Genomic DNA, 14,793 nt, shown 5'->3' with positions numbered 1-14,793 from the left:
TCATTTGAGGGCAAACCGAGATTGCCGTGAACATTGCTCAACTTACAAATTGTATTGCATAACTCACAGGATGGGGGAGACTTATTAATAATATATCAAATGTTTCCGGGAGAACCAGTTTTTTCTTCAAATTAAAAATTCAAAGCTTGGTTCGCACCGACTATCCGATGAAATCGTATTTTTCATAACTGCAATGCAAATGTAGACCGCGCGCCGCTCTCGCTGAGGACGGACGACGAGAAAGCAATCGCTTCGGAGCTGGACGACTACATGGCCGACTCCTTTAAATGCACACAGCCGCGCTAACTTCTTCGGAACGCATTACTCTCATTTTCACTTTCGCTAATTATTTTTTCGTCATTTTCAATTAAACCGCGCGCTCATTGGAGCTAAACTAATTAAGAGGGTTCTAATGATGAACAAATACGCCCATTCTAAACGTCTTTCCTTCTTCTTTTGAGGGGAAAAAAGAAGGCATCGCGTTTATCGTGAATGGCCTCGCTCCCTCTTCCCATCATTTCACCGAATAATTTGTGGACGCGGAATTGCAACACACGCAATGATGCTTCCCGGAAATGCTCGCGTTATTCACGCGTTAATGTGCATGAAAAATATGAAAAATCTCAGAGATAATAAGGAATGGTTAAGAGACACTACCCAGCAATATAAATTTACGCGACGTTAACGAAAAACTTCATTCCCCAAAAAATATTAACTTATATAAAATACTGATTTGGGTCAGACGGTCATTAAAATGATATTCTAACTCTATTCTATTGTATTCTAACTCAAGGATACCGATCGGGCACCATGGTGCTTTGACACCTTTAGGCCTCTATTCTTCCGGCTCAAAGCCTTTTATGAACACCGAAGAATTATCGCGGCACCATAAAAAAAATGCAAACTTGACTTTTTCCCATCGTAACTAATTTAGAGTATTCCGGGAGAATTTTTTTTTACCGTTTTGAATGGTAGGAAATTTTGTGCTTCCTCCATTACCTGTGAGAAGGTCGCCTGAAAAGTGGGTTTACGAGGCTAATTATCGGAGCAGAATGAAGAGTGAAGAATCGCTGATGGAAACACGCTCCATTTAAAATAGGAACTTAGACTGAGAGGAGTCACTGTAAAAAACATATATATATATATATATATATATATATATATATATATATATATATATATATATATATATATATATATATATATATATATATATATATATTATTATTTTTATTATTATTATTATTAGGTAATCTACCGGTTAAGGTAGGTTTTTTTGGATGGGCATAATTACTAATTAAATAATTTGTGAACCCCAGCAAAACACAACATCCTACTTTACATCAGGTCCCTCTTCAGCTCTGAGTACTTTCTTCCTCCCTTCATCCCGTCCAACATCCCTATCCTGTTCCTTCCCTTTCCTCGTTTGCCTAACATTCTCCCCTCAATTACATATATATATATATATATATATATATATATATATATATATATATATATATATATATATATAATATAATGTATATAAAGTTAGCACTTGTGGACAAAGAAAAAACACAGAAACATAAAAAAGAGAAAAGAAACTCATTAGTTTACGAATTTTCGGTGGTCCAAGCCACCTTTCTAAAGGAAGAGAAGGAAAGAACTCAGAGGAAGAAGAAGTTCTTTCCTTCTCTTTCTTGAGAAAGGTGGCTTTGGCTTGGACCACCGAAAATTCGTAAACTAGAGAGTTTCTTCCCTTTTTTGTGTGTTTCTGTCTTTTTCCACTAGTACTAACTTTATATATATTATTATTCACATCTGTGAGACTTTCACATAGGTGTTATATGAGAGAAAAAAATGTATGTATATAAATATATATATTAATACCTACATACACATTATATATACGTGTATTCACGTCTCAAACTGATGAGGGTGAATTCCAAAGAAACTGCAGGAGATACCGCAACAGTACCTGCGAGCTGCGTGAGATGCCGTAACTTTTATCGGAGTCCTCCACTAATATGCATTTCAATACAACAATTTCGGAGTGTAAACATCATTCGCCTTGCCCGGGATGATTTTGGCGAATGATGAGGGTGACTTTGACCACCGAAAAATTTAAAAAGGTCGTTAGGTCGTTTTTTCCTTCAGTGTGTGTTCCTTTTCCGTTTGTCATATTATTATTACAAATCATCTACCGGTTAAGGTAGGTTTTGGATGGATACAAGCTAAGCGGTGGTACAGCGACGATGCCCTTGTTCTCCCAACAAAACTCAACGCAACATCCTAACCCACAATAATAACCCTCGTCATTTCCGCATATTTTCTTACTACCTTCATTCTATCCTATCCCTCTGTCTTATTCCTGTCCCTTTCTCGTTTGCCTAACATTCTTCCCTCTATCTCGGTCGTCAACATCCCGTTGCTAATTAATATGCTGTGCATCCATCTTCCCTGCCTCCTTCGGATTACTCCCAATTCCCTCTCCTCACTCAACATATTTGGCACATCCTTATTTGTTTTCCTTTCTGTCCACTAGACTTTCCCCATTCTTTCCCACAGTCATATTTCAAAAGTCTCCAGTCTAAGCCTATAATCTTGCTTCAATGACCATGTTTCCGCGCTGTACATATCTACGCTCCATATCAAAGTTATAACGAGCTTTTTCTTAGCAATCTTACTCAACGTCCCTTTCATCAATTCCCTCCTTATGAAAGCTTCTTTGCCCAATGCAATTCTTCTCCTTACACCCCTACTACTTAGACCTTTATGATCCAAGACACCTCCGAATCTAAACTGTTCCACCTGCTCTAGATTTTGCCCTCATATTTAAACGTTTAACTTAGCCTTTCTCGCTCTAGAAAACCGCATAATCTTTGTTTTATTTACTTTTACTCTCTTACCTATCACACTGACTTTCCAACGCACTCCGTGTGTCATGTATAAATAAATAAATATACATATATATATATATATATATATATATATATATATATATATATATATATATATATGTATGTATATATATATGTATATTTATTTATTTATACATATATATATAGAGAGAGAGAGGGAATGAGCCAAAATAGCCTATTAATCACTCATTTTACACGATAGAAGAAAGCCAAAGCCTGCTCGGCGATCGATACCAGAGCAAGGCGTTCATTAAGGCCAGAGAGGTCGAGAGGCGTAAACAATAAAACACGGAACAAATAGGGAGAAAGCTACTCTCGTTCTCGCAATGCTAAAAATTAAAATCCTAAATACGGGGACGTCGGGGGAAAAAAATTTACAACGGCGCAGTTAGGAAGAGAAAAAAAGATGCAGAAGGAACAGGAGAGGGCATCTGAAAAACCGACATTGAGCGCCGAGATGTGACGTGAGGGGAAAGAAGGGAATGGGGAAGTCTTGTTGGGGGGATATGGGAGGGGAGAGGAAGGAGTTGAGGGGCCGGAAGTGAGACAGAAGTTTATAGAACATCCTCCGGGCCCCCACCCTCCACCATATCTCCCCGTGAACCCGCTCTCCTCTCCCCGCAGCCGTTCCGTCTATTCCCGCCGTTCCATTCTTCTTCCTCCCCGTCCCTCCTCCGGGTTGCTTGACGATAGCCCACACCATCCGAGGGAATGCGTCTATGTTCGTCGATCCCCCTGCCATTTCTTTTCCGTCAGTGGAGGCAGATCAATTATTCACACAGATGTACACCCTCGACGTCGTTCTCTATCGAGGTAGATGCAATACAAAACGTCTGAATTTAAGCTGCAACAAGAAAATTACTCTGTTTCCAATAATTTCTTCCACGTAGCATTGTACACTTTTTTCCTCTTTCATATTCAGGCATTGTGCCACGCGTGCTCTTTTATTTGAAACAACTAAATTCCTCAGCCTTTTTTAAAAAAATTAGTACATTCCATTACTCTTTATATTTTAAAACTTACAACTATGATACGCCTAATTTATTTATTTATTTAACGACTTTCATTGAGGCGAGATTGAGACATTTCTTCCATGTTACTCCTATACGCGAACATAAATATACTACAGACAATTACGAACACCAAATTCATTCACCATTCACGGGAGAAATCCTAAAGTAGGCAGGAAAAGGTGGTATTATGTGACACTGGAATGTTGAAGCCTAGACAAAGGGGAGAAGGTTACGAAGACAAGGTAAGTGGATGACAAGAATAGTCGGAGGGAATGGCTTTGGGAGCTCTACCGGCTTGATGAAGGGTTTATTCTACTGACGAGTGTCAAGTCGTGTCATGTTAGATGAGACTTGGAAGTGTTCAGGCTATGTACACATTCAACCTACCTCTAACGGTAGACTACTGTTTAATATTTTTTTAAATTTATTTTTATCTCTCTCGCTCTCGGTACACTAATTAGCCCTGAAGTAGCGGAAGAAATGACGGTGTTGCCCAAACAGTCCAGGTTAAACAAACAATGAATGCATTAAGCGAATAATAAATCCATAAATATTTATTCTCTTCACCCGACTTCAGCTATGAGGTTTCCTTGGTCCCATGAACTTTTCTCATCCCTCCCTCTCAAAACATTTCCCCTCCTCTTAACATATTTGCTTGGCCACTCTGCTATCACCCATTCTCTCGAGATGACCAAACCAGCGAAGCACAAGGTCTTTCGTTCCCGCTTACTTCGCATAAACATTCACAACATGAAAAATATCATATAAAATAATGACCCATTAAAAAACTTCCAGGATTCAAGCTTTCAATGTGGCCTCTCGACTGTGTTCGATTAATGACACAACTGTACCTGTTTACCATTTACTGTCGTCATCAGTATTCTACCAGGTTGAGCAGTCTTGGGGATCGAGATGGTGCGGTGGCTATCGTACTGGCTTACCACCCAGAGGGCCCAGGTTCAAATCCCGGCGGTGTTGAATATTTTTCAGAGGTATCTCGATCCCTACTTGAGGTGCTTTGTGGAGGGCACTTTGAGTGAGTACGCCGTCCGTCGGATGGGACGTAAGCTGCGGACCCCTTGGCGCTTTTCGTAAAGAGTAGGCTAATGCCGACGCCGGGTTTCTCCCCACCCTTCATCCTTTCCTGTCCATCTCCTATGGCGCAAATGACCTCAGCTGTCGGTCGCCTCCCCTTAATACTACTACTAATTTCACTACGAAATTAAAGTCTCGAAGCATAGATTCCGAGTGTTTTTGCTACATACGTATGCCATTAAATAGAAGAAAGAAATCTTTACATTTGTATATTGCCCCAAATTTTTAAAAATGATTCCGCTAATTCCGCAAATCAACAAGTAGGCGAAATTTAAGAAGGGTTTATTGCAATGTAGTGTGTTATGTTGTACCGTGGTAGGTGAAGTTGACAAATGTAGCGCAGGATGCCAGCAAGCCCATCCAAAAGCTACGTTAAAAGGTAGCCTACGTTTTAACAACATTAACAATCACCTCATCCCTCTGCGTGCATTTCTTGTCCTTTCCATCCCTAATGGCGCAAATGACCTCAGTTGTCGGTCGCTTCCCTCTTAATACTACTACTCGAGCAGTCTTTCCTAGAAAGAAGTCCAAAAGATGTCTTTTTGATTTTCATACACGCATGAAACTCTTAATGACATAATCAATTCATTCGAAATGTTCAACTTATAAAATATATCATTTGAATAAGTGAACGTTTCCCGTACTTCATAAACTGCGCTGAAAAAATACATCAAATACTACCATTAGTTGAATCGAAAGGGGGTCCAAGATTTTGTCAGTGAGTTTCACGACTTTCAGAGGTTGAAACGCTAGTGGGTGTGAGCGTACTAGCGAAAACTAGCAACAAGAAAGTCAAAATATGATTTACCATAGTTAAACAATTTACCTCTAAAAACGTCACAATCAAGTGAAATGACTAGTTTTTAAAAAATCTATTTCAACTAAGTCATACTCATAATCGGGGAACCAATGGCCGGCCCTACGAATGATTCAAGGCGTGCTTCACCATAAAACAAAACTTGGGACGCCAAAGAATTTAGGGAGGATTTGGATTGCCTCAGAAAGAATGGAAAAGCAAACAGAAAAAAAGTCCAATACCCAAATGTGCTATTGACTTCCAGGGCTCTCTCATTCAAATTGTCCCCATTAGCATTCTTCTGCCTGCCCTCTGTCATATTAGCAAAATGCCTCTTTCGCATCCTGAGAGCCCTCGCCTTCTTGCATCATCTTCTCCATCTGCTTGTCTTCAAATATTCTCCACTCCCTCTTCCCACCGCCCAGCCCTCTACACTCAAGAAATGGTCTCACAGATCGTGGAGATTTTAATATTAGGATTAAAAACACCGATTCCTTTGATCAATGTTTCCATTCGGGAATTTTTTCCCCAGTCCCTGATTGGCATATTCACTCCTGTGGGGGAACTTATTCGACGTTACGAAATGCGACACTGATCTGCGGCTCTTCAGCAGTCTTTTCATGGAACTGAGGGTTTATTTTCTCTCTTATTGGGACTCGATGGAAAGAAGGTCCACTGAATAATCCACCGCCTTCGATATCAAAGGGCATTAAATGAGTATTCACGACTCCATTCCGAAAGCTCGGGGATGCATGAAGTCGTTACCACTCCCCAATGGACGGGAACCTTAATAAGAGTAATGTTTACGAGCCGCCCCCTTCCCAATCGCGTGCAAACGAACTGAGGAATTCCATTGGAAATCTTCGTTTTCTTTAACGGCTAAAATCTTTGCAGACAGATAACCTTTCGAATGTTGGCACAACGATTATGCTTGTTGTCAATTGGTTTTACTCGTCCATCACCACCCGTAATTGTAGCATGGCTTGTCCGACGAAGAGGATGGGATGTTTGCATTTTTCACACAGCCGCGAGGATTGTTAAGGCATAATTTTGCCCCAGTGCGATAAACAGGAACGAAAATATGAGTATAAACACGGCTTATGAGCTATGCACGGAGTAATTTCCACCGGTGATTATTAAGCACCTCGCACCTCGTTATTCCCGCGTGCATGCTGCATGAGCATTCCAGGACCATCCCTCATCTACCTCCCCCGGAACTGAAGCAATAAACCCGGCGGCAGTAAAAACTTTTGTCCATTCCTCCCTCCTCCTAAATTCGTCTTCCCCATGCACACTTCCCAAACCCTTTGCCGCAACCCACTGAAACCTCCCCCCCCCCCCACCCCACCTCCATGATTTCAACCAAGATCCTCATGGTTCGGTGCGGGAGAGAGGGGAGTGAGGTTTGGTGGATGGTGGGGTTTAAGGGGGGAGGGGGATCCCTCTTACGCCTCCCGCCCACGCAAGAAGAAACCTCTTCAACTTCCTCCCCAGCGAGCTCAATGCGGCTGCGGGCGAACCTCAACCACCCCCGCTGACGGGGCGAGGCCACTTTCCCTCGCGCGAGGGGAAGGGGAGAGTGAGGTATAGGAAGGGGGGTGGGTGGCAAACCGGTGCATTATTTCTGGGACCCCACCCCAGGGCCCCTTCCCCCAGAAGAAACGTCCTCTCGAGGCAAAAAGCACACGAGCCTCTGAGTGAGACGACACTCACCATCAGGGCGAGAGAGCTTGGGGCAGGGACACCTCCTTCGTCTGATGAAGCAACGCGCACGAGGTGGCAGGAGAGAGGCCGAAAGAAACAAATCTATGTAATCAGCCTGGATGAGAGCCCTTGAGAGTCGAGGGAAAGCTTCCACGCGGTGCACTGCATGCCAGCGCTGGGGTGTGTGAAACGGGGTGATTCAACAACAGGAATTCCACATCAACAATAGTTTTTCTCATTCGTCATTAAAAACAAACATATAATAAGATTCAAACAATTCAATATTGAAAACAACAGGTACGTGCACTACGGTATCTAAGCGTGAAATAGTTCTTCACCTACGCCAAGGAGACGAGCTCCTTTCATCAAGAAGGACATTCAAACCAAGATTAGATGTGGCAATGACAATATAATAATACCATATTGAAATGAAATATTGACTTTGTAAATCCATACACTTTGCTCAGGACACGACCCAGGTTTCGACATTGAACGTCATCATCAGGCATACTCATCATACACTTAAAAAATACTCATACCATACTACTTAGAATAAAAGAAGAAATATATTTTCAACCCCCCTCCCCAGTGTGGTAACTCACATTTATTCTAATTTCTTCTCGTTCGTGGGAAAAATAACATATTTTATCTATTAGTTATACACTTCACTAATCTTCTTGTCATCCGCCGTACGCCGCAGTAAGATGAGAATAATAATACGTTTTCAACATCATTTCTAATTTTTAAAAATATCCTATCACGGTGCATACACCATATATTACAGAAACAATACAAAATAGATTGATGCACATGTAATATACGTAGATCGTGTACGGAATGAGGAAGCTTTGGAAAATATCAAGGAAAGAGAACTCTTCAAGTGACCATGAGGAAGAGAAAAGCGAAATGGATAGACCATGCGTTCAAGAAGAGACGGTTTGTTGAAGGGCACTATTGAGAACACGGATTAAGTAAAGCAGTAAAAGGAGAGAAAACGAACCAAGATTCTCGATGAGCTGAGACGGGGAATGAAGTACGGAGAAATGGAAAAATAGATGGTCGTCTTTATTTCGGGGGGAGATTGAGACTATGGAGTCTCTTCTACCAACTAACCCCTATAATGACAAAGACAGGGTGACAGTGGAGAAGAAAGTGGTAAAGGGTTGCTGAATCAGCTCCAGGAGCATATAATCTTGGACGATGAATAACCGAGATGAAATGCATTCAGAATAATCTGACTGTTACCTACTGTGGTAATTTCATAAAGTTTAATTTTACCCCACTGCACTTAATTTTTATTTTTAATGTCTGGTGGCCATATATTACAGGTAAATGTGGAATTCAAAACAAGGGATTCATTAAAAGCTGTAGTCCTATGAGCAGAGCAATACTACAGCCTTCATTCACTTCTAGTGATAACATATACAAATATACGAAGGTACGTGATTAAAGAGATAAAACATCTGACCTGATCAAGACCTGATTCTTTGAGATAAAAAAAATCTGCTAAAAAAACACATACTATCGACATTTCTGCCTGTCTGTCTGCCTGTGACAAGGGACCCAGAGGTAATGCAAATGTGGGGGTGGGGAAGAATCGCCATCAAGACCAAATAGACGATCGAAAAATCCAGCAAAACCACACGAAAGACCAAGCAAGTCTAAGAGGAGGACCTTGAGAAGAAAGGAAGGACTTAAACGGTGCCTCGTAATTGGTAGCAGTAATATTACAATGCTTCCGACATTCATATTCCATGTAAAATATAATTCCATCAGGGCGTGAAAGTTTTAGGTTGCCTGTGTCAGGCCAAACGTCATCAATAATTAAGTGAAACGAAAGAAAATAAACACAGTCACAATATCAGAGCTAAAATAACATTCTAAATGAACTAGATAAGATTAATTAGGTCAATCTCAAGACAATACATCAATGCCTCCTTTAATCACTATCCAAGATTTCCCATTTCTAGAAACGTTTAACTGTTCAAAACGTTTAACTTTTTCAGACAACGTATTCGTTCATTGACAACTTTTGAATCCATACAAACAAATGATCGCTTGAATATAGTTAGATTAAGTTTAATCAACGGCACACTTCTTCTTCGAATTTCATATGCACTGCATCAGAAATAGACGGCATGCTAACTTCCTGAAGATCACTTTGGAAGACAGGGTGAACGAGAGCGAGGCGTAGGAAGAGAAGACGAGATAGATAATTATTATGACGAATGGAAGAGTTTAGCAGATGGGAGGACTAACATGAATCAACTCCAGGAATAATGAATACTGAATATGGTGATGATTCAAGACTCTTCCTCTCAACCCCCCCCCCTTCCACCCATTTTAAAAACTAAAATCGCCCGCCCACTCACCTTACCTGCCTCAGGCCCCTAAGATGGGACTCCGAAGAGGTATCGACGGCCTAAGCGGGCACTTTCAGTTCTGGGAGAACATCACTAGGCGTAAAATTCCCCCAGGCTGCTACGCTCTCATCCATCCCTCCCCCCGTCCAACCATTCCCCAGTTCTGGATAGTTTCTCCTCTCAACAATAGACGGCCGGGATTTTTTTTCCTTTCCTACCACCGTGAGGCCATGAGGGGCGATAGGCGGAGGAAGAAGGCATTGTCCGGAGCCCCCGCACTGCCGTCTCGTAACAACGAAAGCTTGGATTTCCCGAAAAGGACGAGCGACGCTCACGCTTAGATGCAAAATATAAGTGGAAAAAAATGTTGGACACATCAACATCGATGCACCAATTATTAAATATACATCATACATATGATAACACCTATAACTTCAACAACATATCGCGTTGCCGACCATGCCGTTTGGCTTTGACTCGATGTTTCAGATCGGCAGGAAAAATCTATGTAACTACGCTGCAAGCCGCCAAGAGAGGGTGCAGAAGATGGTGACAGAATTATTCTCATTCTGCTAGCGTTGAAATCGAATTACTTCCATACATCCAGTAGCTTGTTTGAGAATAGAAGTTGAGTATGCGACCCAGATGCTTCAAATTGTTCGCGACTCAGGCTGTCCAATAATTATGTGACGCCCCCCGTTCACTTATAACGATATTTCGGGAAAACGAGTAGCTTCCCTTGGTAGGATGATGATGGAAGGTGAGGAAGAAAGAATAGCCGTGTCAGTTTAATTTGCGTCAGACTGGGAGCTCGCGGTCGACGTGTTAACCAACGGAAGAGTAGGCACAGCACCGGCGAAACACTGTCTCATTTTATGTTGGAAAGGAGTTTAAGGACACTAAACTGAACCCAATACATCAGGTGATTCCCTATGCATCGAGGTTTTCTAACAAACGGTGGGAGTCATAGGAAAAGGAACTGATCCTCCGAAAATGAATGCAAGAATTTTACACTATGACGACCACAACCGTGGTCCGTTTCTTGAAGCCTCGAGTGGAATTACAATTAATTACTACCTGCGACGTAAGGGGTGGAGACCATACGTTCCACGGCCATGGATTAACACCATTTTCCCCTTATTGCTTTCCAGTTCTGCATGACTTGTCTTGGTAACGTGGTAGTCTATCGTATAAGTTATTGTCATTCATTTTACTCCCTCCTTTTTCGTATACCCGAGAACTTCTGCAGTGGGTAAAATGAACACTTGTTTATAAACTACGCGGTCCGCTAGCATGTACAGGATGTATATGAATCAACAGGTCTTTTCGGGGATTTTTAGTGGTTTTTCCCTTTTCCTAACCTTTTAAAAAGCCTCCTTCGACCTTATCTCTTACCCATTCTAACTGGCGCTTACATCCCCTGCAACAAACCTTTTCGGTGGATCGCGGGGCATTTATAAAGATGCAGAAGAGACCTGCTTCTTCCACACGGTACTCAGCAAACCACCGATATAGCGTGTGGCAGGGGATGATCCCACAACAGATATGCAACTCTTTAAGTTAAGTTTTGCCTATCTATTAGTTAACAATAATTGTGCAAAATGTTCCAAATAATGTAGATGATGGTAACCACCTTAAATCAGCCCTTAAAAATGTAATCACACAAAACGACATGTTACGCTTAAGGATCTAGAAAGGCAACTTAATTTTCGTGCACAGACCTATGTAAATTCTGAGACACCACCGCACACGCCGCAAATCACAATCGATACATCGGCCCGGGGGGGTTGGGAGGGAGCAACGTGGACTCCCAGACGAAGAGGCCAGGTTCTTACCCGAGGGGGCTTCGATTGTGCTCAAAGAGGGGATGGTTTTAGGGATTCATTCTTCTTGAGACCATTGTGCCAGAGAGAGGAGGGGAATGGTGCAGGCCGCTGCGACGCAGAGAGCGAAGGCAAAAGGGATCGGGGGAGGGAGGGGAAAAACTGGGGTGCCAACGCGGACGGATGAATCAAACGGCTGGGGAGACAAAAGAAACAATGCCCTCGGGGCCCTTTCCTTTCTCGGGCGGGAGCCTCCGCGGCGACCATCCCCGTGAGAAAAGTACTCGGCTCGGCGCAGGCGAAAGCACAACCCTTTTAGCACTTTCTCGCGATCACTCCTCGCCGCAAGCACCGCGACTCGCGATTCAGTACACGATCCCATTGCCACAAGCGCAGCTCAACCCACCAGATTTGTCGCTCCGTCTGGGACATGCTTCCTGCCGAGTTTACACAGACCAATCAAGAATTAATTATCACTAATGGCAATCCGCGATGCTATTCATTACTAATGGCGGCCAAAGGGGTAGCGAAAGAACCATTTACAAGAAAAGTGAACTGATGACAGGCTAACTAAGTGAATGTGTGAAAAAGAGATTAGTGAAGACAAATATATGAAGCTTAGCCCTGCAACATAAAGCTTGAGGGAAGAGAACGAGTGCAGACTGGAGGATTTCGAAATTTGGTTGAGGTGAAGAATGGAAAGCAATAATTTGGGCATGGAGGAAGACGAGCGCTGAAGTTTTAAATAAATATGCCGGGTGAAGATATAGGTAGTTGCTGGTGGTAATCCGAAAATGCCAGAGAAATTGGGTGGAGGAAACATTGAAAGGTGGTGAGATATTGAAGGCTGTGATTAAAGGGAGTGTATGTTGGGCAAGCGGGCTAGAGGAAAGAAGAGAATAATCTTTCTAGACAGCATGAAGGCAGGTAAAAGTTTGATAAAGAACTGAATAAGGAGCTAATGTAGGGCAAACAAGAGGACGTTCTGGTGTTACGTAAAATATAATATTCGTTATCGACCGTTCAAAATTTACCTTTAATAAGTAAAAAACCTTCAATGATCGGAGGCAGTCTGTTACTATAGGTAGGCGTTTAATGGAGCCAGAGAATAACCACAAACACACTTTGAAGAAACGCCGAACACGGCATTAAATATAGCAAAACCCTACACCACGATGAACCATTCTTCAGCGCAGCATACCTCCTGCCTTACTTTATTTAGTCACATGTGGCTAATTTTCCTCCCTCTCATTTATTTGCCTAGCTTTTATTCTCGACTCTATCAGTCTTCAACACCCCATTTCCTCTCCGCATTTCCTGCATTCATTAGCCTTGCTTCTTCGAATTTCTTCCATCAGCCTTTCCTTTCCTCCTACCTTCTCTCTCCGCCTAGCACTCCATTCGTTTTCTTTTTTTTGGTCTATTTCACTTTTTCCTTAAGAGCATTTTATTAACGCCCTATATTCACTGCCTCCATATTTCAAGTCCTTTTTTTTACTTTCCCGACGATGGAAGACGCAGACATATGACGTAGATCCAGATGTAGACAACTCACAGATTCGCCACAAGGGAGAAAAGGCGCCGGGAGCACGAAAATGATGCGCCCATTTCTAGCAGTTTCCTCAGAAACGGATCTCGGCACCGTCCCAAAACGTGCCGAACGAAGGAACCCTTCCTTTCCCTCACTCCTTCCCCCAGCAGTGAAATGGGACGACGCCCAGAGCGAGAGACCCCATTCACTCGCGGTCCCATGCGTGCATGGGAGGCCGACGCAAAAAAATAACGAAACCGTCAGCGAAAAAAAAATATATAGATATGTTCTCTCTCTTCCCACTTTTTTTTGCGTTCCGAGCCAGCGAAGACTATGGGAGAGAGGGTCGAAAGGGGGAGAAGGGGTGTTCGGAAGAGGGGGGAGGATTCCGAAGGCGGAGGTGGGCGGCACGGAGGGGGGGAGGAAAAAACTACCCCAAATGAGAATCGACGACACCCGAGATGAGCCCATTGTTGCCCGCCTCTCTCATTTTTGCGGAACCCCCATCTCCGAAAGGGAGGGAGCGAGCGACTCGGCGACTGCGCATCATGATGCAGCCGCTGGTCGCATTCACCATTGCGAGCGGGGGGAGGGAGATGACAAGTGGAACGCTCTCGAAGGTAAATCGGAACATTTCACAAAGCACGGGCGCGGGATTGAAAGGACTCTTTTGTTTCCATTTTTCATGGAACGAAATCCATCCGTTTCATTTTATTTATTTCGAGTTCACCGAAAAGTATGCACGAACCACCACCGTTTTATGACGCTTTGGCAAAAAGCTGCGAACTTATAATTAGTTGAGGATGGGTGACGACGCGTGAAAATGGAATGCGTTTGCGATGCTGAATTGAGAAGAGAGATACCTCCATTTTTGAATGCCGAAGTGATCGAGGCGGATGAAAAACCACAGTCATCAACTCGGGAGGTTGGTTTGATGAGCGAGGCATGGCCCACCGCGCATCAAGCCCTGCAGTATTTGAAATGTACACGTCAGAGTAGTGGGGGAAGACAGTTCCTTCCCCTTTGCCGCCCGTGGTTTCCCAGGAAGAGCTGGTACCCGAAAAATCACAGTAGTTAGATTGTGCAAGAGAATCATCCAGATTTAAACCCGAAACCCTCCGGTCAGTAGGCAAACGCCCTACCCAACATGCTCTTCATGATGGTACGTATCGCCATGGAGAGCGCGCATAATCGTTATTACGGAGGACCAAAACACACCGTAACAATTACATCGGCCATCCTCATCCCTGTTTCGGTCATACACGATACAAATTTACACGTAATTTAATCACATTTTCGATTACAATGATTTTCAATATTCACTTTATAACACACATCGGCATTTAAATTTGGACACCACACGGAATAAATACAAATGTAATCATTTTCGGCGTCTCATCGAAGACTGATTTTGTCTGAATGCGACACTCTTAAAAACTTCATATTTGCTTCCGAGTTACTTCAAAAACTACTTTTCCCAGCCAGCACTAGCAAACCAAGTAATATGGAAGGAATATAAACAAAATAATGAAAGTGCTCTAAACTTTCACATGAACTCCGATGAATTA

General features: G+C 42.7%; 1 long non-coding RNA gene across 1 annotated transcript in view; it reads right to left on the bottom strand.

Annotated features, from left to right (window-relative positions):
• LOC139697907 (uncharacterized) overlaps positions 1-14,793 on the bottom strand; it is a 390,991-nt gene that overhangs the window by 163,643 nt on the left and 212,555 nt on the right. The gene's annotated exons all lie outside the window — the stretch shown is intronic.

This window comes from Hetaerina americana, unplaced genomic scaffold (assembly GCF_022747635.1).
Source record: "Hetaerina americana unplaced genomic scaffold, ioHetAmer1.1.p SCAF_8, whole genome shotgun sequence".
In the NCBI taxonomy this organism is placed as follows: domain Eukaryota; kingdom Metazoa; phylum Arthropoda; class Insecta; order Odonata; family Calopterygidae; genus Hetaerina; species Hetaerina americana.
Note: the sequence above shows the minus strand (reverse complement) of the source record. Positions and strands in the feature narration are given on the sequence as shown.